Consider the following 25,329-nt stretch of genomic DNA (forward strand, 5'->3'; position numbering starts at 1 on the left):
CTCGAACTCACAGAGATCTGCCTGCCTCTGCCTCCTGAGTGCTGGGATTAAAGGCGTGCGCCACCAATGCCTGGCTAAAGGTACTGTTCTTAACCCTTTACTTTTCTCCTTTCTCTATTCCTTTCCTCAGCTCTATTCTGATGCAATATCTGGAGTTCCAGTTGTCATTTTAATCCAAGAGAATGAAGCCTACAGTTCAGGGATTATGGTGCGGTAAAATACACTGAATCCTGATCCCTCATGAATTTGTGGAGCCTCTAAACGAGTCTTAATGTTTCTTCCTGGGGACTTCATTAATGCATAATACATATAAATGTCTATCTTGGTCACAACCAACATTTTACTAATATATTTTTCTAAATCTAATCCTAACTGACTCAGGAGAAGAAAAAAGTTACTGTATCTGTTATTATCCAGCAGAGGACAGCCATTTAATGACACATTTAATTAGTAAATGTCTAGTTACTTTTTTTGAAGACAGACTCTTACTTTGTATCCCTGACTGACCTGGAACTCAGTATGTAGATCATCAGGCTAGGTTCCAACTCACAGAGATCCACCTACCTGTGCCTCTGGAGTACTGGGAGTAAAGGGGTGTACCGCCACATCAGGAAGAATGTCCAGTTACTTTTGCAAAAGTATCTGTGAGGGCTGGAGAGATGACTCAGTAGTTAAGAGCACTTCCAGAGGTCCTGCGTTCAATTCCCAGCAACCACATAGTGGCTCACAACCATCTATAGTGGGATCAGATGCTTCTCTTCTCACATAAAGTTGTACATGCAGATAGAGTACTCATATACATAAAATAAATAAATCTTAAAAAGTATATGTGAAGGAAAAATGCAAGGCCACTTTCTGAACAAAAATTGAGATTCATTGTGCCTTAATGTAATGAGAAAGCCAAGAATGAAGCTGGGCTTTATGTATGTAAAATGGAAAATAAAGTATTTTAAAATCAACTTTTCCAATACAAAAATGAGATGGAAAAAAAGGAAGGAATTCTTAGTCCTCAAATGAAATGAAAGCAGGAACCCAGAGAGACATCTAACCTTCTCCCTGTGGGCATTTGCAGACATTGGTGACCTTGGCCTTTATTTTTGTGGCCTCTTCGCTATGGGGACATATGACAAAGCCCAAGACTTGCAAAATCGGAGAGGTTGAATTGTTCTTTCCTTGTTGTTGTGACAAAATATCTGAAAAAAAAACTTAAGGAAGGATTTGTTTTGGCTCATGCTTTAAAAAGAGATACAGGCAAGTATAGCAAAAAGGCATGGTGCTAGGTGCTGTGACAAGCTGTTCACACAGTCAGGAAGCAGAGGAAAATGAATGCTGCTGCTTATCTCCCTTTCCACATTTTAGTCATCCTGGCTCCTGGCCCATGAGACTGGCTACCTACATTAAGAGTGGGTCCTCCCTCCACAGTTAAACTTCTCCAAAAACATGTCCAAATGCATGCTCGCAGATGTGTGTCATAGGTGACTCTCAATCCAGTCAGGTTGATAATCAAAACCAACCATACAAAAGCCTATCAGAAAATACCCTTTCTTATGATCTGCATGAAGATGATGTTATTGTCATGATAAACCAGAAAGAACTACTGAGCATTTCTTCTGCATGTACCAGGCCTCAAGAATAATGTCTTCTTTTCAGGCCTGGTATGAGTGAAAAGACACAGCCCCTTAAGTGTTTGAACTCCCAAATGAGCACCAAATGATTTTAGTGGGGATTATTGTACCCTACAAATGCCCCAGACTGAGAATTTAACTCTCATTGGTTCTGAAAATTGTCAGGAGGCAATTTTTCCTCTTAGAAGGGACTTTCTTTCCACTAGATCTCAAGTATTCCCATTATAATGTTCTCAAAAAGAAAGAGATCCAGTCAAAGAATCCAAACACTCAATCAAAAAGAAGAAAGAGTCCCATAAGAGAGCACAAACAAAACAAGACACCTACCAATTCAAGTGATGCGTTGATCAGACTGGGAGCAGAAACTCAGCATGTTAATTGGCTAAGGGAAATCAGAGAGGATTGAAAGCATCATTCTGTAAAATCAAGCACTCTATTTGAAAATGTTCCAAATACTTCTCAAAGTGAAAAAAACAGATAATTGATTTAAAAATTAAATGAAGAACTTCCACATCTGGTAATGATATACCAGTTCATTCATGCTTGTCTCCTAATGAGGACAATTAGAAAATCTGATGAAAAATCAATCAATCATCTGCTTGAAGGTATCAGAAAAAACAGGATGAGTTTTCAGACCATGATCCTGAAAAAGGCAGGAGCCTGGGGTGGCAAAGTAATTGGTGGTGGTGGCAGTGATGACAGCAGCTAGATTCTGACATTAGAGTCTTGTAGTACTTTAGTTAGCTATTTATCTTCTTGATATCTGGAACTAGATTAGGAGGACCCTGGATTGCAAGTATTCTCAGAAGCTGGTAATATCAAATTGAATCACCTCTGGAGAATGTTAGCATCTTCTTTGCCCTAAAGTGATTATTACAATTTTTTGTAATTACAATGTTCAGCAAACAATATAAGTAATTAGATGTCTAAAGAGAGTAGGAGGTATGAATGAAAAGCACTAGTAGACAAAGCAGTACCAGAACAGAACCACCAGTGCATCCAAATGTCAAAATTATTAAAAAGCTTTGAAATAATCAAGCAAAAATGCAAAGATAAAAATGACAGTATTGATATCATTGATGGAGAGCTGAACCCATGAAAAAAATCATTGGAAATCTTAGAACTGTAAAATGGCAGTGACCAAAAAAAAAATGACAGTGACCATAATTCAGAAACTATTGGATAGTTATAGAAGCTGAAGAGTGTGCCAAGAAACCAATTGGAATATAAGTCAGAAGAAACTATCCAAATTGAAGCACAGAGAGACAAAGTGTTGAAAAATTTAAAGGGAGAAGGGTGGTGATATGGTTCAAAAGGCATGTGCCACCAGCCTGATCTTAAATCCTAGGAACCATGTAAAAAGCTGGGTGTGGTTACATGATGCACTTGTAATTCCAGCACTGGAGTTTAAAGCCTAGCCAAGGGGGGAAAAGAAAGAAAAGGTAAGTAAGTGAGCCTATCTGAAGGGAATAAAGCAGGGAGTGATGGAACAGGGTATTAAACATAGTCCTATGGTCTCTACACATGCACCTACAGGTGTGGTACCCATATATGAGTGAATTCATGTACAAACCCACCCCCCCCCACACACAATGTGTGCATGAAAAAATGGCTGAGCCTTTCCGAATTGAGAGGAAAACATCAAACTGCACAGTAAAAAAGGTTTTAGAACTACATACAGAATAAACAAAGAGAAATGCTTACTCAGTGACACCACAGTGAAGTCACCAGGAGCAAAGCACGTAATGGAGGGCTATTCAATGGTTTCCGTTTGAGACCAGGTGCAAGATTGAGTTACTGGTCAATGCCAATTCTATTTGCCATTGTGCTTGAGCTTATAAACAGTGTAGTAAGGTAAGACAAATAAAGAAAAATTATTTGCAGAACATAGACTGCTTTATAAGAAAACCAGAAGAATGTAGATACAATTACTCAAAGTAACAAAATTTAGCAGGATTTGTAGATATAGAATTGGTATACAAAGTCAAAAGAAGCAGAATTTGTTAAAAAAGAAAAAGGGAAACAACATTTACAATATTCAAAGTATATGATGACCCACACATGAATATGATAAAGATATACAAGAGTATTTTATAAAAAATGTGGTTGGATGTTGGTGGCACACACCTTTAATCCCAGCACTCAAGAGGCAGAAGCAGGCCAATCTCTGTGAGACCAGCCTGGTCTATGGTGGGAGTTCTAGGACAGGCTTCAAAGCTACAACAGAGAAACCCTGTTTCCAAAAACAGAAACAAAAAGCAACAGTTTAAAAGATATTAAAGACTTAAAAAATAATATAGGGGCTGGAACAGATGGCTCAGCAGTTAAGAGTATTTGCTGTTCTTGCAGAGGACAGTTCCTAGCACCCACGTGATGGCTCATGACCATCTGTAACACCAGTTCCAGGGATTCTGTTGCCCTCTTCTGACTTCCAAAGGCTTCTATGTGCACATTGTGCACATACATACACTAAGGCACACATATCACATAACATAGCTAAAATTGAGGAACCCAAAGTAGTATAAACTATTATGCTCAATAAGTAGGAAAAATAGCTTAAAAACTTATCTCTAAAGCATAGTTTTATTTTATTTTATTTTTGAGACAAGTTTTGTCTGTGTAACAGTTCTGGCTCACCTGGAATTTGCTGTGTAGACCAGGCTGGCCTCCAACTCACAGAGATCTACCTGCCTCTGCATCCTGCCTTCTGCCTCCTGAGTGCTGGAATTAAAGTCATGAGCCAACACCACCTGTTTTAAAACATAATTTCAAATTGACAGAAAAGGTAGGAAACATTTTTAATTTAGTAAATAGCATCTACAAAAAATGTACTTAGTAGTAAAAGGCTGAATGCTCTCTCCCTGAGATAGAAAGTTAGACAATCACTTCCAATCAACATCATACTAGAGACTAAAGTAACAAAACAAAACAAAACAAAAACCAAACTAACAAAAAACCCCCAAGTAACTAAGAAAACAAAATAAAAGGTAGACAGATTGGAAAACAGGAAATGAAACTATCTCTATACAAAGGTGACATGGTCTAATATGTAGGAAATCCTAATGAATAAACATTTTTGAGACAGATTCTCACTGATCTGAAACTTCTTATGTAGCCCTGAACTCACAGAAATTTGCCTGCCTCTCTAGTACTGACATTAAAGCTATGTGCCACCCCTTCCAGCTCTAAAAATTTTTACCTTTGCTTTAACTTTTTAACTTTTATTTGAAATTTCACCTCTCTCTCTCTCTCTCTCTCTCTCTCTCTCTCTCTCTCTCTCTCTCTGTGTGTGTGTGTGTCTCTCTCTGTGTCTCTCTCTCCCTCCCTTCCTCTATCAAACAAATAACAACCTCACAAAACATGGGTTCACTGTATTGTTTTTTTTTAAATACACCCACACTCTCAGAGAAGAGAAGATCAAGGTTACTGCTGCCTACCTGGTTCATGTGCTGCCCTGGCCACCCTCAGCCAGTTTGCCTAATGACCAGTTCACCTCATTACCAGGTCACCTCCATTGAATTTGGAATTCAAATGAAGGAGTTTATTTTCACCTTTTATTCTAACAGCAGCTCTTGCTTGATCAATTTGCCTTATTGGGAAAACGACGTTATTTGAAAGTAATTCACTAAATGCCTTCTGTCTGTCATCTTTGCAAAGCTTTTCATCATAGCTGTGACAAGGATCTATATCCTCTTCTGGAGATTCTTTTCTTCCTGTTCCCTTTAAAAGTGGATGTGTCTAGCTCCAACCATGTTTTCTCTATGTCCACACCACAGCCCTTGCTACAGAGCTGTCTGTTTGGCCCTGGGGCTCCTCATGGTCACACCCTGGCTAGGGACACCTGGACAGCTACCTCCATGCTGGGTTCTGTTAAGGTGACAAGAAGACTGAAGCACCATACCATACTAGCTCAAAACTAAATGACTGTAGATATAATCCAAAATCCAAAATATCTTCACATAATGAATGCATTTATTCATAGGACAAAGTGTTTTTTTTTTTTTTTGTGAAAGGCAGAAGGAAAACCCTTAATTATTCCAGCACAGAAGGCAGAAAAGGACAAAGGTTGGATGTGTCAGAGGTGGCCTCTGGACTACTGGATGACTCTTGGATGGAGAAGGGACTGAGCTACAACTCAGTCTGCTGAGCAGTGCTAGATTAACCAGAACGGGTAGCACAGATGAGAGCCCACTGCCCTCACAGTACTCCTTTGTTGAGGTGTGCCTTGTGGTCTGGAAAATGACAAAAAGTTGGGAGAAAATAAGGAGTTGTTGCAGGAACGACCACAGCTTGCTGCACCTGGGGCTGCCATGGTCTCAGACCTAAGTCCTCTGTCCAGCATCCCAGCCTTGCCACTGCCTCCCTTAAGCCTCTGCCACCCACAGACACTTAATAAGGACCCCTAGTTCTGTCCTGCACTCTCTAAGTGACATTTTGTTAATGGTTTTACCCCCAAACTCAGTGAGTGGTTAGTTCAGAGTGCCACTAGAGGAGGACTATCCCCACCCCACCCCTGACCCCAGCCAGGGACCACTCACAGGGAGTAAGATTTTGAAGAGCTGGGCCTGGAGATGAGGGTGCTTGTTGGACTGGGATGGCCGCCTTTGCAAGCCAGCTAGAGTTTCTGAAGGCAGAAGGGCTTGCTGGGAAAAATTAATGATGGGTACTGGGAAAGAAAAGCAGACATCTTTACCCCAGCTTCTTTCTGCTTTTGTAGCAGAAAGCATGGGCCTGGAGCCTGAGAGAAGGTCAAGAGGGGCAGGAATCCTTGTCTGGGCACTGGGCTACAGGAACTGGTGAGGCTTAGAAAAGAAAGGTTCCAAGGGAGGGGGCAGATAGAAATTATCAAGCCCTGACAAAGATGAGCACCTCTCACCTCAACTTTGGCACAAAAGGAGCCTTTCCTGTCTCAGCTAAGGAGGGGGTGGGGCGGAGCAGGAATGGGAGGTCAGGCCACCTCCCTCTCCATTCCAGTCCTTTCCAGCTCTAAGGATGTGGGGAGGGGTAAGTCTTCCAAGGGGATTTGAGTCTGGGCTGAATTTTAACACTGAAAAAGACCAGAAAAGTTAATGGGCGGGAGTGGGGGAGGTGCAGAATACACAGTGAGAGGCATAAACAAACTCCTGGTGAACTGCACCAACAGGAAAGGTCTGGAATGGCCAGCAGAACGTCCGGAAGTGCTGGAGGGCTGCGGGCCCAGGTGTGACTCCCCGCCCCTCACTCTCGGGCTCTGGAGGCCAGCCTGGAGCCTGGCTTCTACCGTGGGGGGAGGCCTCTTTCTCCCTCTGCTGCAGGGCAGTTCCCAGAGCAGCCCCAACTCCTTGAAAGGATAGCTGGCTCTCTTTTTTCAAAATAGATGTATTGGCTTGTGGTCTTCTGACTCCAGGAGACATTTCCCATGAGCAAGGGGAGGCTAGGAGGTGGGGTAGGAACAGATCATAGTGCACAGAAAGCACTGGCAGAGGGAGTTCTTCAGTTGGCAAGGCCTTCCTCCGTTTTCCTAGGAGGGTGTCAGGGGACAGCCTGCTGCTGTGGTTCCCCAGCAGGCTGAGCTCAGACCTATTTGCAAATTTCTAGCTCCTCTGAGTCTATTGTACTCAACTAGCTTTGGGACCTCTCTGGAAGATAGCCCTCTTCTAGGCGTTTTTTTTTTGGGGGGGGGGGTCAGAATAGAAGATGGCCCCCATAGTTCTGAAAAAATATGCCCAATGCCCAAACCATTAGCATGTTCTGTTTGTGCATTTGTTGACTTTAGCCTATTTAATCTCCACTGTCTCTCAAGTCCTTTGATCTATGAGCTCAAGAGTATGTGATGGTTCCTATTTCCTCTATGGAGCAGGGAGTTTGCCATCTTCTGTCTCTTCAGCTTCACACAGGGCCATCACCACCATCCCATCATGCAAAATGGCTTCCACACAACAGGCTGCCTGGTAGCAGAGTGGAAACTATGGCAACAGGAAGCAGAGAGGATATTCCCATCACCTCTTAGAAAGGGCAGCCTATTTCTGGGACCTGAGCCCATGTATTCACTAGTTGTGCACTTTGTTGTGCATTTCAATTTTGTAGAGATGGTATTGACAGTGCTGGGCCTGGGGGTGGTGATGATGAAAAGTAAGTAGCATGTGTTCCCTTTTCTCCGAAGGACATTAAAATACTGTCCCCAACCTCCAAGGCCATTTTTGAACTCATACCTATCTTCAGAGCACAATTGGATCCCCGTTTCACATAGATAGGGAAAATGCATTAGTGGTGACTGGGGACAGTTTTCACTTCCTGAACTCTTCTGAAGACCCTTCTTTCCTGTTTCTAGCAGAGGGGTCCTTTTTGAGCTTCCAGGCTAGGGGCTGCTTGGGACTTTTTGGAGAGAGGGGGGACGGAGGGGAGAGAGAGAGAGAATTAGTTCCCATGACTCAGCACACTTCTCCAGTTTGTGCCTAGTGCACCATACCACGAATGCACACATGTATCTGCACACACACACTCAGCTGGGCGGGTTTTGGTATAGACAACTCTGCCCCCTAGTGACAGGACATAATCAGCATGCAGGGCAGGGATGGGGGAATAGGCTGCTCCAGCAGCTAGAACTCACTGTGATTCCCTAGGGTGTCTTTGTAAATGAACCATATGGAGGAAAAGACTGGGATGCTCATCCTTTTGCTGCTGGGTACAAGGAGAAGCCACAGGCTGAGTTCCAGGAGGAACTTGGAGTTGCATGCTGTCATGACAGCTTTTCATTTGTGATTCTCTACTTGGTGGAAATCATGGCTACTAAATCCCAATGATGGGGATAACCCCAGGGGACACACTGGATCCTCCTCAAAATACACATCAGCATGAAGCTCAAGTTCTGTTTCCTGCAGCTACTCCCTTGTATCAGGCATTACCTCTTTAGCTTACTCAGTTGCCATGATGATGTAAAGTGGTCCCCTGCCATTGTTTACTGGAAGGTCAGGGAGGGCTGTGAGCCAACAAATTTGAACCCTTGATCCTATGGCACTTACTTATCTGCATGAGCTCTTGGGGTCTCCCCAGATGCAACCTAGTCCATCCAACAATTATATGACATGTGATGTTACTAACATAGTGTAGGCAGCTGTGTACCATACCCTTGTCTTAGGGTTTCTATTGCTATGAAGAGACATCAATCATGACTATGGCAACTCTATAAAGTAAACATTTCATTGTGGTGGCTCACTTACAGTTGAGAGGTTCATTCTATCATGACTGATCTTATTTAAAAACCAAATTCATGGCTGGGTGTGGTGGTGAACACTTTTAATCTCAGAACTCGGGAGGCAGAGGCAGGCAGATCTTTGCTAGTTTGAGGCCAGTTAGGGTTATACAGAGAAACCCTGTCTCAAAAAAAAAAAAACAAATATAGAAGTAAATAAGTAAAATGAAATAAAAAACAAGTTCACATACTATACCTAATTCACTCAAAACACAATGCCATCATTCTTGGAAAATTCACAGAGATGTATATCCATAATAACTTTCTTATTCTAGAATATTTTCATCATTCTTAGGAAAAACCCTGTACTCATTAAGCTCTTATTCCCCTTACCTGCTCCTCCAAACCCTGGCATCAGTTCCTAATTTTCTGCCTCTGAGGATTTACTTACTATTCTTCCACCCAAGTACTAATCAGGCTGGATCAGTAAATAAGATTTGTTTATTTGGATCCTTCATATGAATTGGATCATGTACTACATGTCATTTTCTACCTGTCGAGTGTATGAAGGATCCAAATAAGTAAATCTTATTTATAGCCATAGCATCCTGACCACATTTTATGTCCCAAAACTTTTCCTGGGAACACAAAGCATACATGGCCACTCACCATAGTTAGGGAACCCAGGACAGACTAAAGTACAGATATCACCAAAGGCAACTTTGTGAACCAATAAGTTTTATTGTTGTTACTTATAGGAATGAATATGAGTGAAGTGTTACAGGACCAGAAATGACTCAAAGACAGCTGCATCACCAAAGCCAACCCCTGCATAGGTGACAACTCACAAAGCTGGAAACCTGGAGCACACTGCACAGCCTGAAGGCAGACCAACACATTGGAGAGTATCCTTTCCAAGTGCCTCAGTTGGTTTAAAACTTCTCCCAGACAGGTCAGTTGGTTTTTGCTTCTTCCAGTCTGGTCTCAGAGTCTTCTTTGAAGTCCAGTTCCTCTGAGAATCTTCTGTACAGCTCAACTTCCTTCCATCTGAGGGGGACTCTTTAGCTTTTATTGTTTATTCTGATAGGGAGGGAGGGGCTTAGCGAATCTGGTCAGTTTTAGGGACTTCCTGATGCTATTTTGAGTTGTTTACCTTCCTATTAAAAGAGCCTCCTGCTGGGATAGAATGTTTCACTCTCAAAAGAAACTGTTATACAACATCACATCATCACATTTGGTCTCTGAAGCTAAGCAGGGTCCAGTCTTTCATGTTAATGTATGCTTTGCTTGCTTGTATGTCTGTGCACCATATGCATACAGTGTCCATGAAGGCCAAAGGAGGAAGGTGGATCCCCTGAGACCAAAGTTACATACTATTATTAGCTGCTGTGTGGGTGCTGGTAATTCATCTGGAAGTGCATCAGCTTGTTAATTTCTGCAAAATGCCAGGCAAATTTTGGTAGGGATTTCATTGGATTTATAGATCACTTTAGAACATTTGTTCTCAACCTGTGGGTCATGACCCCTTGGGATTCAAATGACCCTTTGGTAGTTGTCTCCTAAGACCATATCAGGAAACACAGATATTTACATTAGGATTCATAGCTGTAGCAAAATTCTAGTTGTGAAATAGCAACATGAGGAACTGTATTAAGGGGTTGCAGCATTAGGAAGATTGAGCCTCAGCAATATGAATTAGAACTAGAGAGGTGGACTAACTGATATGGTTGAAAGTGGGAAGCATGGATGGCATAGAAGAGAGGGGTCAGGTTATGATGGTGAAAATGCTTAGGCCTTCTCTTTCCAAGTCCATGTGAGGGCATTTGGGGTCAAGAGGAAAGCTCAAAGGCAGGGGTCAAAATTCTTAAATGCAGAGTGGTACCCACATACTGAGTGACATCAGGAAGTTACATTACATTGGATCTGATTTTTTTAAATTTAAGGATATCAGGTTATAACTCTCTATGAATGGGACCTTATTTTGAAAAAGGGGTCTTTGCAGATGTTACCAGTTAAGAGTTGATGAAGTACTTCTATGTATGTTCATCTTATTGATTGTTGAATAAAGTATTGTTTGGCCAATGAGGCAGAAAGTGGTCCCTTTTCCCCTCCTCTCTTCCTCCAGATTCACGATGTGATCCACCGGCAAGGGAGGATGCCAATGGAAGGCGTCTGATAAGATAAGTCTTATAAAATATATAGATTTATGATAATTAAGACCTGAGGTAAGGCCGGGCGTTGGTGGCACACGCCTTTAATCCCAGCACTCGGGAGGGAGAGGCAGGCAGATCTCTGTGAGTTCGAGGCCAGCCTGATCTCCAGAGCGAGTGCCAGGATAGGCTCCAAAGCTACAAGGAGAAACCCTGTCTCAAAAACCAAAAAAAAAAAAAATAAAAAATAAAAGACTGAGCTAACAGATGAGAATCCTAGTCATTGGCAAAGCAGCATTTGTACCTAATATAAGTCTGGGTGTATTAATTGGCGCCCTAACTTGGTGGGCAGAACTAAGGCGGCTGGCGGAGACCGCCCACGTGGCGGTAGGGCTCGGGAAGGTTTTGGCGGAAAGATTTATCATAACGAAGAGTCTTTTCTGTGCCACAGTGTTCCCACCCTCACTGCAGCTGTACTCCTGTTCATGTGCCAGGTCTGACCTCACATGTCTTCTTAGAGCCTTGATCCCTCCAAGACCTTTCACTGCTTCCTTTGCCTGCCTTGCCACCTGTCCTTCTGCCCTCCTACTTCCTTTGTTGGTTAGTATTGAACTTGTCCATTGGGAAGCCTTTGTCCTCAATGCCACAATTGCTCAGCATAATTTTTGTTAAAACAAGAGTTTTATTTAGATATAATTCACATGTTATAACAGTTACCCCTTTAAACTGTTCAATTCAGTGCTTTTTAAGTATATTCAGAGATGTTTATCTATCATCAAAATCTAGGTCTAAGGGCATCCTCTTCTCCTGTCACCAGTAACAGTCACCTCTTAGTTCCTCTTTGTACCCAGAGTTTTCCTGTCCTGGCAGCCATTTCCCAAATAATCACTCAGAGGCTTAATATTTACAAATGGTCAGCCAACTAGCTCTTACAACTTAACCCATTTCTATTAATCTATATGCTGCCCCAAGGCTTGTGGCTTTTACCTCTATCCTGTTAATCTCAAAATATTTTACATTGGTATGGTTTTTGGTTTATTGATACAAATTTAAAGTATTTTTATACTGCATGTATATTTCTACTCTTGTTTGGGGATATTGTGCTCATAGAGCTCATTTAAAACTATAATGTACAATTTAAAAATACAGGTTAGTAGTTAATCTATAACCAAACTTGTAGTCATATTAGGTGGGTTTACAAGGTCAAACAAAGATATATTTTAGATAGACAGGTCATCTTCAAACACTTCAGAATTATCAGAATGGCATTTAAAATGTTTTATTAACATAGTTTTTTAAATGACAATGAGACATGTCTGCCCCTGACAGCACCAATGTACTACAGAGAAAATAATGGGCATTGAAGAAACTCACATGGAGTTTACTTTCTTTGTGGCAAAAGTAAGCCCTTGGGTAAGAAACTGCCCGAAGTGTCTACAGTGCCCCATAGGCTCCAGCTGAGGAAGCGAGATCTAGCCACTCCCAGTCAATTGCCACCTCAAGTGTGATTGAAAAGCAAAGCCAACACCCCTTGACAGGAGAAACAATGCTGTCACCAAATGAGCTCCCTTTCAAGTCACCTGTCACCAAGTCTTGGTCCTCAGTCAACCACACCTTTAACTCCAGCTTCTCTCAGCACTGTGGTTCCATCTCCACACAAAACATGACCAACACAGATTCTGGAGACAGTGAGAACTATGTCCCTATGCAGAACCCAATGTCTTCATCCCCTGTACCAGGTGGCACTAGCAGCCCAGCTCTAAAAGAATTCTGGCAATGTCAATTACATAGCCCTGGACTTCCAGTCAGTCTCCCTGAGCCCTCATTGCAGGCCATCCACATCATCTGTTGCATCAGATGAGAAAGGAGAATATGTTCAAGTAGATAAAGACCCAGGCCCTACAAAAGACCATACAGGAATGGACAAAGATGCGGCAGTCCTCAAGACCCTCCAAAGATGCCAAGCTATGGTAAGGATGGCCATTCCCCTCACACCTCATCTCCTTTGTGAGTTTTGTTCAAAAGATGTATGTATGTTCTGTATGTATGGTGTGTCCACACATGAGTGTATGAAGTGTGATTGTAAATGTGTGACTGTTAACAAAAGAATGCTATCGTGTTGTCTTTAAATCATTTAATTGCTGGGGAAGGAGCAACAGTTGTTAAAGTACAGGTTACTTGGGAGGGAAATTTCTGCCTTTGTTTCAACAGACGGTGAAGAGCTGTGGTTTCCTTCTGGTTTCATGGGGCAAGACCCCCTGAAGCAATGTCTCAGGTGATCCAAATAGTTGTTTTTATTTAAATTTAGTTGGTTAGAAATGGTAGTTGTCACAATCAATTACTTTTTTAAAGGAAAAAGGAGGAATATGATATAGAAATGATAGTTTGTATTGGAATGGATCCTCATTTGTTGATACTTTGTACTGGAATGGATCTTCATTTGTTGATATTAGTTAGGTTTTCTAGATATATAGATGATGGGAGAAGTGCTTCTGTGTATGTGTTTGTCTTATTGGATGATCAATAAAGTACTGTCTGGCCAATGAGGCAGAAAGTTAGATGGGACTAGGAGTCAAGGAGGACTCTGGGAAATGTAGTGAAGAAGTGGTGATCCAGGCAGGAAGTGACATAGCAAGGAGACTCATATATAAGCAAGGGCAAGAAGGAAGTCATTCCCTTCTCTCTTCCTCCTGGTCTCTGCTCTGGAGTTGCCATGTGATCCACCGGCAAGAGAGGACACCAGCAGAAGGCGTCCTCTTTAAGATAAGTCTTATAAAATATATAGATTTATGATAATTAAGACTGAGCTAACAGATGAGAAATCCTAGTCATTGGCCAAGCAGCATTTGTACCTAATATAAGTCTCTGTGTGTTACTTGGGACCATAATGAGGCATCAGGTGGAACTCAGGTGGCTGGCAGAAGGCGCCCATGTGGCATTACATATAGAAATTCTTCAAACCTTTTAAAGACCCACAGGATATATGGAATTTAAATGATTTTGGGTTTTTCTTGACAGTGAGACACAACTGCTCCTGGCACACCAATTACATCTGAGAGGAAGATGGGCATTGAAGAAACTCATTATAGAGTTTGCCTTTGACATGGCAAGACGAGCCATTTGGGCAAGAAACTTCATGGAGGAGTAAAACTGCCAATGCAGGACAGTTTAGAATTCTCTGCTTTGCTGAGGAGTCTGCCAAACACATTGTGGCCTGTAGGCTAAAGGTGGATGCCCCAATGTTACCCAGAAACTTTGGGTGACTGTCTAGGAAGCAAGATGTCTCTGTCAGTTCTAGAGTTTATATATTATCCTTCTATGGTCTTTGATGGAGTTGAAGATAGACAGAGTAACACACAAAGATAGAATGGTTAAACTCTTATAGTTCTTACTTGATAACTGTATTGTTATATATAAAGAAGGGGGAGATATTGGGACCCAGCCCCCACGGGGTCTCTAAGTGTTGTTTTCCAGCATAACCACAGGTACCTGCTGTTTTTCTGACCTCACCCCACTAGGATCAATATCCTGTTGTGAACCCTTTGACCTGGAGTTTTTGTAAGTTTGTATATAAGGCTGCTCCACAATAAAGGTGAGAGATATTCTCTCAGAAAACTGAGCAGGCATCTTGTTGTTCATCCAAATCTCCAGGCTTTTGCCCAATACTGGGACTTAGTGATGGCCAAGAGTAGCCACAAGGAACTCAAGGTAGGAATCTGGAGATGGGAATTGGTTCAGAAGCCATGGAGGAGGCTTGCTTCTCATTGCTTGCTCAGTCTTAGTTGTTTTGTTTTTTTTGTTTGTTTGTTTTTTGTTTTTGGTTTTTGAGACAGCTTTTCTCTGTATAGTCCTGATTGTCCTGGAACTTGCTTTGTAGATCAGGCTGCCCTCAAACTCAGAGATATACCTGCCTCTGCCTCCTGAATGCTGGGATTAAAGATGTGAGCCACTGCAGGGCTCATCAGGGCCACCTGTCCAGGATGTCACCACCCACAGTGAACTGGGCCTTCCTAATCAAACAGTAATTAGGAAAGTGTATCACAGACTTACCTACAGGCAAATCTTAGGGAGGCATTTTCATTTTTAAGAGTCCTTCTTCCCAACTACTCTGTTCTAGAGTCTTCTGAGACAGTTCACTCCCTTATACCTGGATTCTATTGTGTTATAACACCAGTTGTGGGGCCTTGAGATGGCAGCTCTAGAACACCGCTGGTCTCTGTCCTGCCCCTCCCTTTCATGTCCCTTCTTGTAGCTATCACCTCTGGGCCAAAACCAACTCTGGGCCAGTTCCATCTGTCACCACAACTCCAAATGGGCTTCCTGGGTGCTGACAGAGCAGGCATGGGTATGACTGAAGGAGGAGGATCTTGAGGCTAGAGAAAGGACCTTAGGAATCAATAATATTGGTAATATCTTGCAACAAAAGGTGACAGTGAGGGAGGTGACCTGATGACTCACATGAGAATAGACACATATCACTGACCCCTCTCCCCACAACAGACATACACTCCGGTCTTCGGGAAACCTCTCTGAGGCATCTCAGCTCCACACACAACTCTGATACACAGCAGGTTGAGAAGGTAAGGATAAGGACTGGTGTGATGGTAACAAAAGGCCAGGAACAACTCAGGCTACAAGAAGCTGATAGAGCAAGGAGGATCAGAGCCTGTAGAGATGAAGCCCAACTCATTGACCGTGATTACCTTTGGCCATCAGAGTGGTGAAAGAATACATATTTTGCTGCTTTTGCCACTTGCTTTCTGGTCATTTATTATAGCAGTCCTAGCACACAACCCTAGCTGGCACGGCGGGAACACTAAGGAGCTTGGTGGAGGCAGGCTATGTCCAGGAAGCAGAATGAGACTGACCAGGTTGTGGGGATTTCTGCATTCTCATGATATCAGACCAGTCACACATAAGGGCTTAGGGAACAGTAACTGTTTACACATTCCTGGTGATTGGGAATCAGAGCTCTGTGATTAGCAGCTCTGCCAGCTTGGAGGGCCTTTTGCAGCACACTGTTAGGAAGGTCCCATCGATGACTCAGGATTCACTCAGTTCTGAACTTTGCTCTGTTGACCACAGTGCTGGTTTGCAGCTGTTTCCTGGGCTAGGCACTAGGATTCTATAGAAACATTTTAACTCTGTCTGCTGGTGGCAGTTAGTTAATCCATTATAGTTTGCACTTTGGGGAGAACGGTAGAGGGTCCAAGGGAATGTTACAGGATTGCTAATCTCAGTGACCTGTAAATTTAATTTAAAAGAAGAATTGCAAGGCATATCACAAATGCACAGCAGTTCCTCTCTCTGCTCATCTATTCGTCCAGAGGGTCATGCTAGCAGGACCACCTTATTTGCCATCTGCTAGAATGAGTGTGGTGATATATTGTTTATGATCTAATAAAGCTTGTCTGGAGATCAAAATGCTGGCTCTGTCTGGTGTAAACAGACACAGGGCAGTGTACTGTCCCTCCTAAGGTTCTATCTAGTCCTTGATGTGGTAGCTGGTAACTGAACAATAGTCTGAACTCTTATTCATGAACAGGATATTTGTACATTGGCAGAAGCTGGGGGCTCCTTAGAAGTATAAAATCTCAAAGGCCCAGGAGGCCTCATGAAGAATTTCTGCATTCAAACTCCAGCTTCAAAGGTTTTGTTAGACCATTGACATTTGAGAAGCCTATAGACGTAGAAAGAGATCCAGTAGCTGTGAAGTCAAAAGGTCACTTGGTAGGCCATGTAGCATTAGAACCTAGTCCAGTGACTAGTGAGCATTGAACTAAAGGACTCTTTACCTGTTTTTTTTTTTTTTTTTTTTTGTAGGGGTCAATCCAGGTATGCAGTCTATTTTCATTACCACTGCTTATACAATTTACCACAAGTTCTTCTGCAAGATCAACCTGGACACCTATGACCCTTTCCTGGTTATTATTATGTCTTTCATTTACTTGGTTGGCAAAATAGAGGAATAACATCTGAGTACTGTGACATCATTAATGTGTCTAACAGTATTGGAATCCTGGGTAAGGCATGTAGGAGAATATCCCACTGTCCACTCTGGCAAGGAGGGCATAAAAACTGTATGTGCTTTGCCCTCCAGGCACCAACAGACAGGCTTGGAAGGAAGCGGCTTTGTGTCACCCTGGCCCAGGTCCTAAAACACTAGCTACAATATAAAAAAGGAACCTAATCAGGGGTCTTTATTGGAGGGAAGCTTTGAAGCCCCCATTCTCCAGCCACCCAAGCTGGATATAAGGCTTGAGAAGACAGAGAAGAATTGTTTGGCGTCTTGGAATAGGAGAGAGGAACCAAGGATGGATGGAGGCAGAAGATCCATGGGAGAGAAACCCAGTTAAATTGTGGGATTGGGTAGACCTACAAGCCCCAGAGGACCTTTGCTACAAAGAGTTAGGCAATAGTCATACTTAGATCATGAAATAAATTGAATCTCAGTAGCTGAGCAGCCTGAATCCCCCTGATGTGGGTAGTAGACGGCATAGCTGGAAATGCCAAGGGAAGAGTCTAGGCCTAGCCTTGAGGCTGTACCAACATGTTGTGGCCCTGGAGACAGCCATGGCATTTGTGAAAAATTACTGACTAGCTGTGTGTTATGGGACTTTCCCAGAACTCAAATCATTAAGAAGCAAACTATTTTATTCTGCTGCTTTTTCAATAAACAAGTAACAATAACGAAACCACTCCTTACCCACTAAAGCCTGGTGGGTTCACAGTAGACAGGGTGAGGTGAAGATAAAAAACAGGAACAGAGCTTAAAAAGGGTGCCTAGAGTCCATCTGTAAATGCCTGGTCCCCAGCAGGGAGGAGTAGCAGAAGGGTAATTGTGTGGAGCCCTAATTAGATGTGGGCATGGGGAGGGAGATGGTGTTCTGCAGCTCAGAAGAATGAGTCATGGCACAGAGTTCTGAGTGCTTGGTGTGAATCCTGTTTGTATCACTCTTGGATTCCTTCTCAGGAGATTGTAGGTGTGAAGAGTGTAAATAAGAACAAAATGTTCTGGAAGAAAGGAAAGACAATATAAGACATAGTAAACCAAAACGCAAACATTAACCTTTCAGAATATATGCGTATGTGGCTGTGTTTCTATATATTCTTTGGGCCCAGAGTGAGAATCTTGGGTATTGCACCCTAGATATAAAGAGCCACCCTTCTGCCCCACTGCCTGTGATTGGGAACATAACTGTCTTGAGTGCTTGTGCCTCTGGTTCCTCTGGAGCCACTGTAAAGTGTCAGTCTTTTTGTTCAGCATCTTACTGACAATGGACAGCCTCTTGGGTTAAAACATCAGTAGTAGCCTCTCTGCTAGTGCCTGTGACTTCCCTAGCCATGGGCTTTTGATGGGCTTAACAGAAATAAATTCCTTCTGTGGAGTAGGTATCAAATCCAATCAGAAAGCAGTTGGTTGCCTCATAACATACTTGCTAGTAGTGCACCAGTGGACATCTCTTTCCTGCCTGGTTGGTGGTGTAGCACGCAGGATCCATAACTAAGACTTTTCATGATCATTCTTCCCCAGCAGCCTGCATAGTACCTTCTGGTACTATAAGGGCTAGCCAGTGGGGAAGAAGCTTCCTGGTTAATTCCAGCTTACTTTCTCTATGTCCTGTGACCAGAGCATGTGGAATCTTCAACTTTAGGGCCTTATCATCTTATTCTTTTGGACAACCAACAATATTACAAGACACTTTACAGTTCAACTGGGAATCATTTGCCTTAAGTGCTTACTTTCTGGAGCCATGTCATTTCAGGGGGTGGGGGAGTTGGATAGGAGGCTATCATTGGCTATTGTAAGCATTGCAGTTTTTTGAAGATACTTTAACTGGAACAGCAAACTTTTGGAACTGGACTAAGGTTTCTGGGAGCTCTGAGATAGCATTGGGCAGTGGAGTGCCTCATGCTGAGAGTTTTGTGCTTCCAGGTCTCCTTCCAGCATCTACACAAGGTATCTGCGTGCTGGATGCTGAGAACTATTTCTAGTGGCTCTAACCAGGTTTTTGTTTCATAGTCTAGAAACAAATCCCTCCTCCCAGTGTACAGGAGCACAACATGTGAGGAGGAGCAGGGACATAGGAAGCTGGGAACTGGGGCTCTGGATTCCAGATTGTTGGGACCCAGTCCCCACGGGGTATCTAAGAATTGTTTCCAGCATAACCACAGGTACCTCCTGTTTTCCAGACCTCACCCTACTAGCATCAATATCCTATTGTGAACCTTTTGATCTGGGGTTTTTGTAACTTTGTATATAAGGCTGCTCCACAATAAAGCTGAGAGACATTCTCTGAGAAAAGGACCAGGCATTTTGTCATTTATCCAATCTCCAGGCTCTTGCCCGATACCCAGACTTAGTTGTGGTGCAAGCAGCCACAAGTGGAGGTCCCACTGAGATTGGGAAAGAAAGGAGACCCTGAGAGATCACCCTCAGAAGGCTGGCCAGCAAGTAAGGAGTTGTGAGGGTGGATTGCAAAAGATACTAGAAAATAGGTACCTCAACTCCTGAGAGAGTTGGATCATGAAGGCACTGGAAAAGGGGTGCCTCACCTCCTGAGAGAGTTGGATTGGAAAAAGGTACTGGAAAATAGATACCTCAGCTCCAAAGAGAGTTGGATTGTAAAGGCACTGGAGAAGGGGTGCCTCAACCCCAAACAGAGTTAGATTGGAAAGGCACTGACTGAGGGGGTACCTCAACTCCTAAGAGAGTTAGATTGTAAAGGCACTGGAAAAGTGGAACCTCAACTCCTGAGAGAGTTGGATAGGAAAGGTACTGGAAGGGGGCCTCAACTCCTAAGGACGTTGGATTGAAATAGAGAAAATACACAGAGAAATTTTAAAGAGACAGGGTACTGAGAAGTTATCAAGCAGCCCGTGCCCTTGTCCACTCGAGTCTGCTGTGGGCCCCAGTCAGCTGGCAACAATGTGGTGTGCAAAGGCTGGCTGGGGAAATTGTCTCCTGAGAAAAAGTTGGGGCGCTATGCTTGGAAGAAATGCTGGTTTATCTTGTGGAGACATTAGATAGCAGGTGACCCAGATGTTCTAGAATACTATAAGAATGAACACTCAAAGAAACCCCTGCAGATCATCAACCTAAACTTCTGTAAGCAGTTGGATGTAGGCCTGACCTTCAACAAAAAAGAGCTCCAAAAGAGTTTTATGTTTGATATCGAAACCAATGAGCACACCTTCTACCTGGTGGCTGAGACAGAGGCTGACATGAGTTGGTGGGTCCAGAGCATCTGCCAGATCTGCAGCTTCAGTAAGACTAAAGAGAGCACAGACTCCCTGAGAAACCTTTCTTCAGTCAGTCATAGTCTCCGCTCTTCTCCAGCTGACTTCAGCAGCTCCAGTCAGCACCTGCTCCGAGCAAGGAAGTCCTCAGCTCCTTCACACTCTAGCCAGCCCCCTGTGTCAAGCCACATCCAGCCTGTTTTGTCCACCAGGGCACCCCAGGAGTATCAACACTTGCACCAATGCATAAGCCAAATGACAGAAAATGTGAGGAGCGCCAGTTTCTCTCAGGGCACCCGACAGTACATTGATACAGCCATACAAAAACATGCCCAGGGCAATAGGCACTGTATCAACAGAGTCAGCGATCAAGTCCATGGCTTCTATAGCCTTCCCAAGCCAAGCCAACACAATACAGAATTCAAAGACAGTGCTCTTTTCCCCCTCTTTCCTTTTTTTTCTTTTGGTATAGCACATAAGAATATTTTTTTCACTGCAACTTGGAGTACCACATAAAGCTAAGGAGAACTTGTCTCATGGCTGGGGATGACATGAAACCTCTGGACCTCAAAAGAGAAAGGTGCATTCCATAGCTGATGAGGACACAGGCTTGGCTGATCTGAGGAATACTGAATGGCTCAGATTTTTAGAGGATAAATATCTGTCTGTTATTTCTGTGAAAGTGAACATTTTACAGTTGGTATTTCCTTATCTAACAAGTTTGCAAACATATGTTCCAAATCAGATGCTGATGTTTTTGTGCCTTATTTTGTATTAAGAAAATTTACTTGTAAACACTAAAAGCCAGAAAATTTACTTGTAAACACTAAAAGCCAGAAAATTTACTTGTAAACACTAAAAGCCAGAAATAGTACATTTTATATTTTACTTTTTCTTTCTAATGAGGTATAACTTAAGAAAATAGAGATGAATGTTGGAGAGTCAGAAGCATGAACAGTGAATCAAATTAATGTCACCTTTGTCAGAGGCACCTTTCGAAATCTCCTTGTTCATTTCTTTATTTTGACACAGTGACTGCAAACAGTGTGGGTTGTGTACAGTGTCCCTGAACACTGTGTGACAATTTTGCACTGCCTGGGGACTTCCATATGTGTGTGTGTGTGTGTGTGTGTGTGTGTGCGTGTGCGTGTGCGTGTGCGTGTGTGTGTGTGTGTGTGTGTGTGTCTATGTATGTATGCATGTATGTGCATAGCCATTCTTTCCATCAAATACCACAAAATGCAGTATTTTTTCCCCATTTTTATTGTTTGATAGTTTCACACATTGATATAAAGATTTTTGGTTGTTTTCATCTCCCATTCCTCTTATGCATCTCCTTTCTTCCATTGGCATGCTTCTTCTTTGAAAAGCTTCTTTTTATTTTGTATTTCCTTTCTGGGTACAGCCCAGTAAATTTTAGATGTTCTTCCCTTAGTGTGGGTGGGAAGTTATTCATCAACCAAGGGTAACTTGTCTGTGGCTACATTACTGAAGAAAGGGTTTCCTTTTCCCCAAAGCCTTAGTTGACGATAGAAAGACAGTGCTTTCAACATCTCCTGTAGCCTGGCTTCACATAGCCACACCAAGGGCACCTTCACAGGGTCTGAGGCAGATAATGAGGATGTGTACACCTTCAAGGCATCCAGCAACACCCTATGTCGGGAATTTGGAGACCTCCTAGTGGGCTCAGCCATAGCTCCCCCACCATGGCACCCCAAGACACCTCAGTGGGGCAGCCCACAAGAAAGGCCTCCAGTCAGTGACTACAAGTATTCATCACGAGGTGGAGAAACAGCCTGCTGGTCTGCTAAATCTCCAAAAAAGACTATCATGGGTCGATCAGACAGTGACAACTATGTGCCCATAAACCCAGGTTCTGACATCCCCATGAACACAATGCCCCATCAGTTTGACTCACAAGGCTACCCATCCACAGCTCTTCCTATTCATAGAGGCTCCAGCCGAGGAAGCAAGATCCAGCCACCCCTAGTCAATCACAACCTCAAGCCTGGATGAGCTTGCAAAGCCAGCACCCCTTGACGTGAGAAACAACACTGTCTTCAATGAGCTTCCTTTCAAGCCACCTGTCATCAAGTCTTGGTTCTTCCAGTACTGCCATTCCATCTCCACACAAAACATGACCAACACAGACTCTGGAGATAGTGAGAACTATGTCCCTATGCAGAACCCAATGTCTTCATCCCCTGTACCAGGTGGCACTAGCAGCCCAGCTCTAAAAGAATTCTGGCAATGTCAATTACATAGCCCTGGACTTCCAGTCAGTCTCCCTGAGCCCTCATTGCAGGCCATCCACATCATCTGTTGCATCAGATGAGAAAGGAGAATATGTTCAAGTAGATAAAGACCCAGGCCCTACAAAAGACCATACAGGAATGGACAAAGATGCGGCAGTCCTCAAGACCCTCCAAAGATGCCAAGCTATGGTAAGGATGGCCATTCCCCTCACACCTCATCTCCTTTGTGAGTTTTGTTCAAAAGATGTATGTATGTTCTGTATGTATGGTGTGTCCACACATGAGTGTATGAAGTGTGATTGTAAATGTGTGACTGTTAACAAAAGAATGCTATCGTGTTGTCTTTAAATCATTTAATTGCTGGGGAAGGAGCAACAGTTGTTAAAGTACAGGTTACTTGGGAGGGAAATTTCTGCTTTTATTTCCATGGAGGGTGAAGGGCTGTGGATTCCTTCCAGACTGGTATGGTTTCATGGGGAAAGACCCTCTGAAGCAATGGCCCAGGTAATCCGAATATTTGTTTTCATTTAAATTTGGTTGGTTAGAAATGGTAGTGGTCACAGTCAATCACTTTTTAAAGGAAAAATGAGGAATATGATATAGAAATGATAGTTTGTATTGGAATGGATCCTCATTTGTTGATACTTTCTATTGGAATGGATCTTCATTTGTTGATATTAGGTTTTCTAGATATATAGATATTCTTCAAACATTTCAAAGACCTACAGAAAATATGGCATTTAAATGGTTTAGAGTTTTTCTTGACAGTGAGACACAACTGCTCCTGGCACACCAATTATATCTGAGAGGAAGATGGGCATCCAAGAAACTTGGTATAGAGCTTGCCTTTGACATGGCAAGACGAGCCATTTGGGCAAGGATAAGCTACTCTTGCCTGAACTGTTTAACTGTTTATAAAACTGGACATGCAGGGCCCACAGGAAAATGCCTAAAGGGTTCCTGCTTCATGGAGGAGTACAAATTGCCAATGCAGGACAGTTTAGAATTCCCTGCTTTGCTGAGGAGTCTGCCAAACACATTGTGGCCTGTAGGCTAAAGGTGGATGCCCCAATGTTACCCAGAAACTTTGGGTGACTGTCTAGGAAGCAAGATGTCTCTGTCAGTTCTAGAGTTTATATATTATCCTTCTATGGTCTTTGATGGAGTTGAAGATAGACAGAGTAACACACAAAGATAGAATGGTTAAACTCTTATAGTTCTTACTTGATAACTGTATTGTTATATATAAAGAAGGGGGAGATATTGGGACCCAGCCCCCACGGGGTCTCTAAGTGTTGTTTTCCAGCATAACCACAGGTACCTGCTGTTTTTCTGACCTCACCCCACTAGGATCAATATCCTGTTGTGAACCCTTTGACCTGGAGTTTTTGTAAGTTTGTATATAAGGCTGCTCCACAATAAAGGTGAGAGATATTCTCTCAGAAAACTGAGCAGGCATCTTGTTGTTCATCCAAATCTCCAGGCTTTTGCCTGATACTTGCACTTAGTTGTGGTGCAGGCAGCCACAATTGGCTCTTTGTTCCCCTAGGCAGCAACCCTTCTGGTGTAATATTAGTGTGCTACCCACCAAGGCTTCTTGTAGAGTTCTCAGAGCCCCTTCAGGCTTGATTGCTGGAAGGACTCTCAGAACCAAGAGAAGCCATCCATCATGGCACAGTTAATTTATTAGAGTGAATGGGTCCAGATGAAAATCTGCCAAGGTACAAGATACATATTACAGGGGTCAGGAGAGGCCAAGGTGAGCTTCCAGGTGGCCTGTTGTGGAATGGTGCTTTTATCATTAGTTTGTCTGTGTGTTGGGGGGAGGGTCAGTGTGCAAAGAGCACTGTCATCTGGGAACCTCACCTGAACCCTGAGTGTCAGGGTTTATACTGTGCTCACTTATCTAGACATGGAGTACTTGGGTGCCTAATCTGGTTTACTTAGGCCTCAGCCACCCCGAGGTCAAGCTGCTACCATAGCATGTGTTCCAGATCCCTCACTTGAATCCTGCTGTCAGCTTAGACAACCTGGCAAGGCTTCTTCCACTGGAATGTTCTCTACTCTGTAAAACTTTCATTGGCCCCAGCAGGCTGGAAGTGAATTGGCTTGCCAGGAAAGCTACCATAACCCAACCAGCCAGGGTCCAGTGTACCCTGCCTCACCTGGGCAATGCCATTGTGAAGTAGTAGTCAGGAACTCATTGAATCTGGGGTGGGGGGTCCTAATCAGAGCCTGCTTTCCTTCTCCTTTCTAGGTGTTTAGTGATGACCTTGCCAAGGCAGCCATTGATATATTGTATCTGATCTCATTCAGATTTATATCATGGACACAGAAGTTCTCTAAGGCCCTGGTCCAGGACTCTCTATAGAAGTCCAGGATGGTTGGCTGCCTGTGGATGGTGCCACCACATCACTGTGACAGCCAGTCCCCAGGGGACCAAATGAGAGGACTAGGTGTACTGCTGGAGATGGGCTGGTGACGGTGATGACATGCTGCCACTATGACTGTCTCTAGCAGCCCTGGTCTAGATGATGTCTGGAGTTGCCTCTAGCCAGTCAGACTGGAGCTCACAGGAAGGTGACTGCCTTGGAGCTCTGCTTTAGCCTGTTGAGAAGACTTAACTGCAATTGAAGTGTGATGTCATTTGACAGGAATGTCAAAGAACAGATGGAACTGCATTCCTAGTGTTTTAAAAAAATATTTATTTTACATCCTAGCTGCAGCCTCCCCTCATTCTCCCCTCCCAGCCCCCCCAGCTCCCATCCCCGCCAATCCCCTCCTCTTCTATCTCTATCTAGGAAAGGGCAGGTCTCCCAAGGAGTATCAACAAAGCATGGCATATCAAGTTGCAGTTAGACTAAGCACTTCCCCATGTACTAAGGCTA

General features: G+C 43.3%; 1 pseudogene; it reads left to right on the forward strand.

Moving 5' to 3' along the window:
* Nucleotides 1–14,624: 14,624 nt before the first annotated feature.
* On the forward strand, nucleotides 14,625–22,634 carry LOC113837624 (annotated as a pseudogene).
* Nucleotides 22,635–25,329: the final 2,695 nt, after the last annotated feature.

This window comes from Cricetulus griseus, chromosome X, assembly GCF_003668045.3.
Source record: "Cricetulus griseus strain 17A/GY chromosome X, alternate assembly CriGri-PICRH-1.0, whole genome shotgun sequence".
NCBI lineage: Eukaryota > Metazoa > Chordata > Mammalia > Rodentia > Cricetidae > Cricetulus > Cricetulus griseus.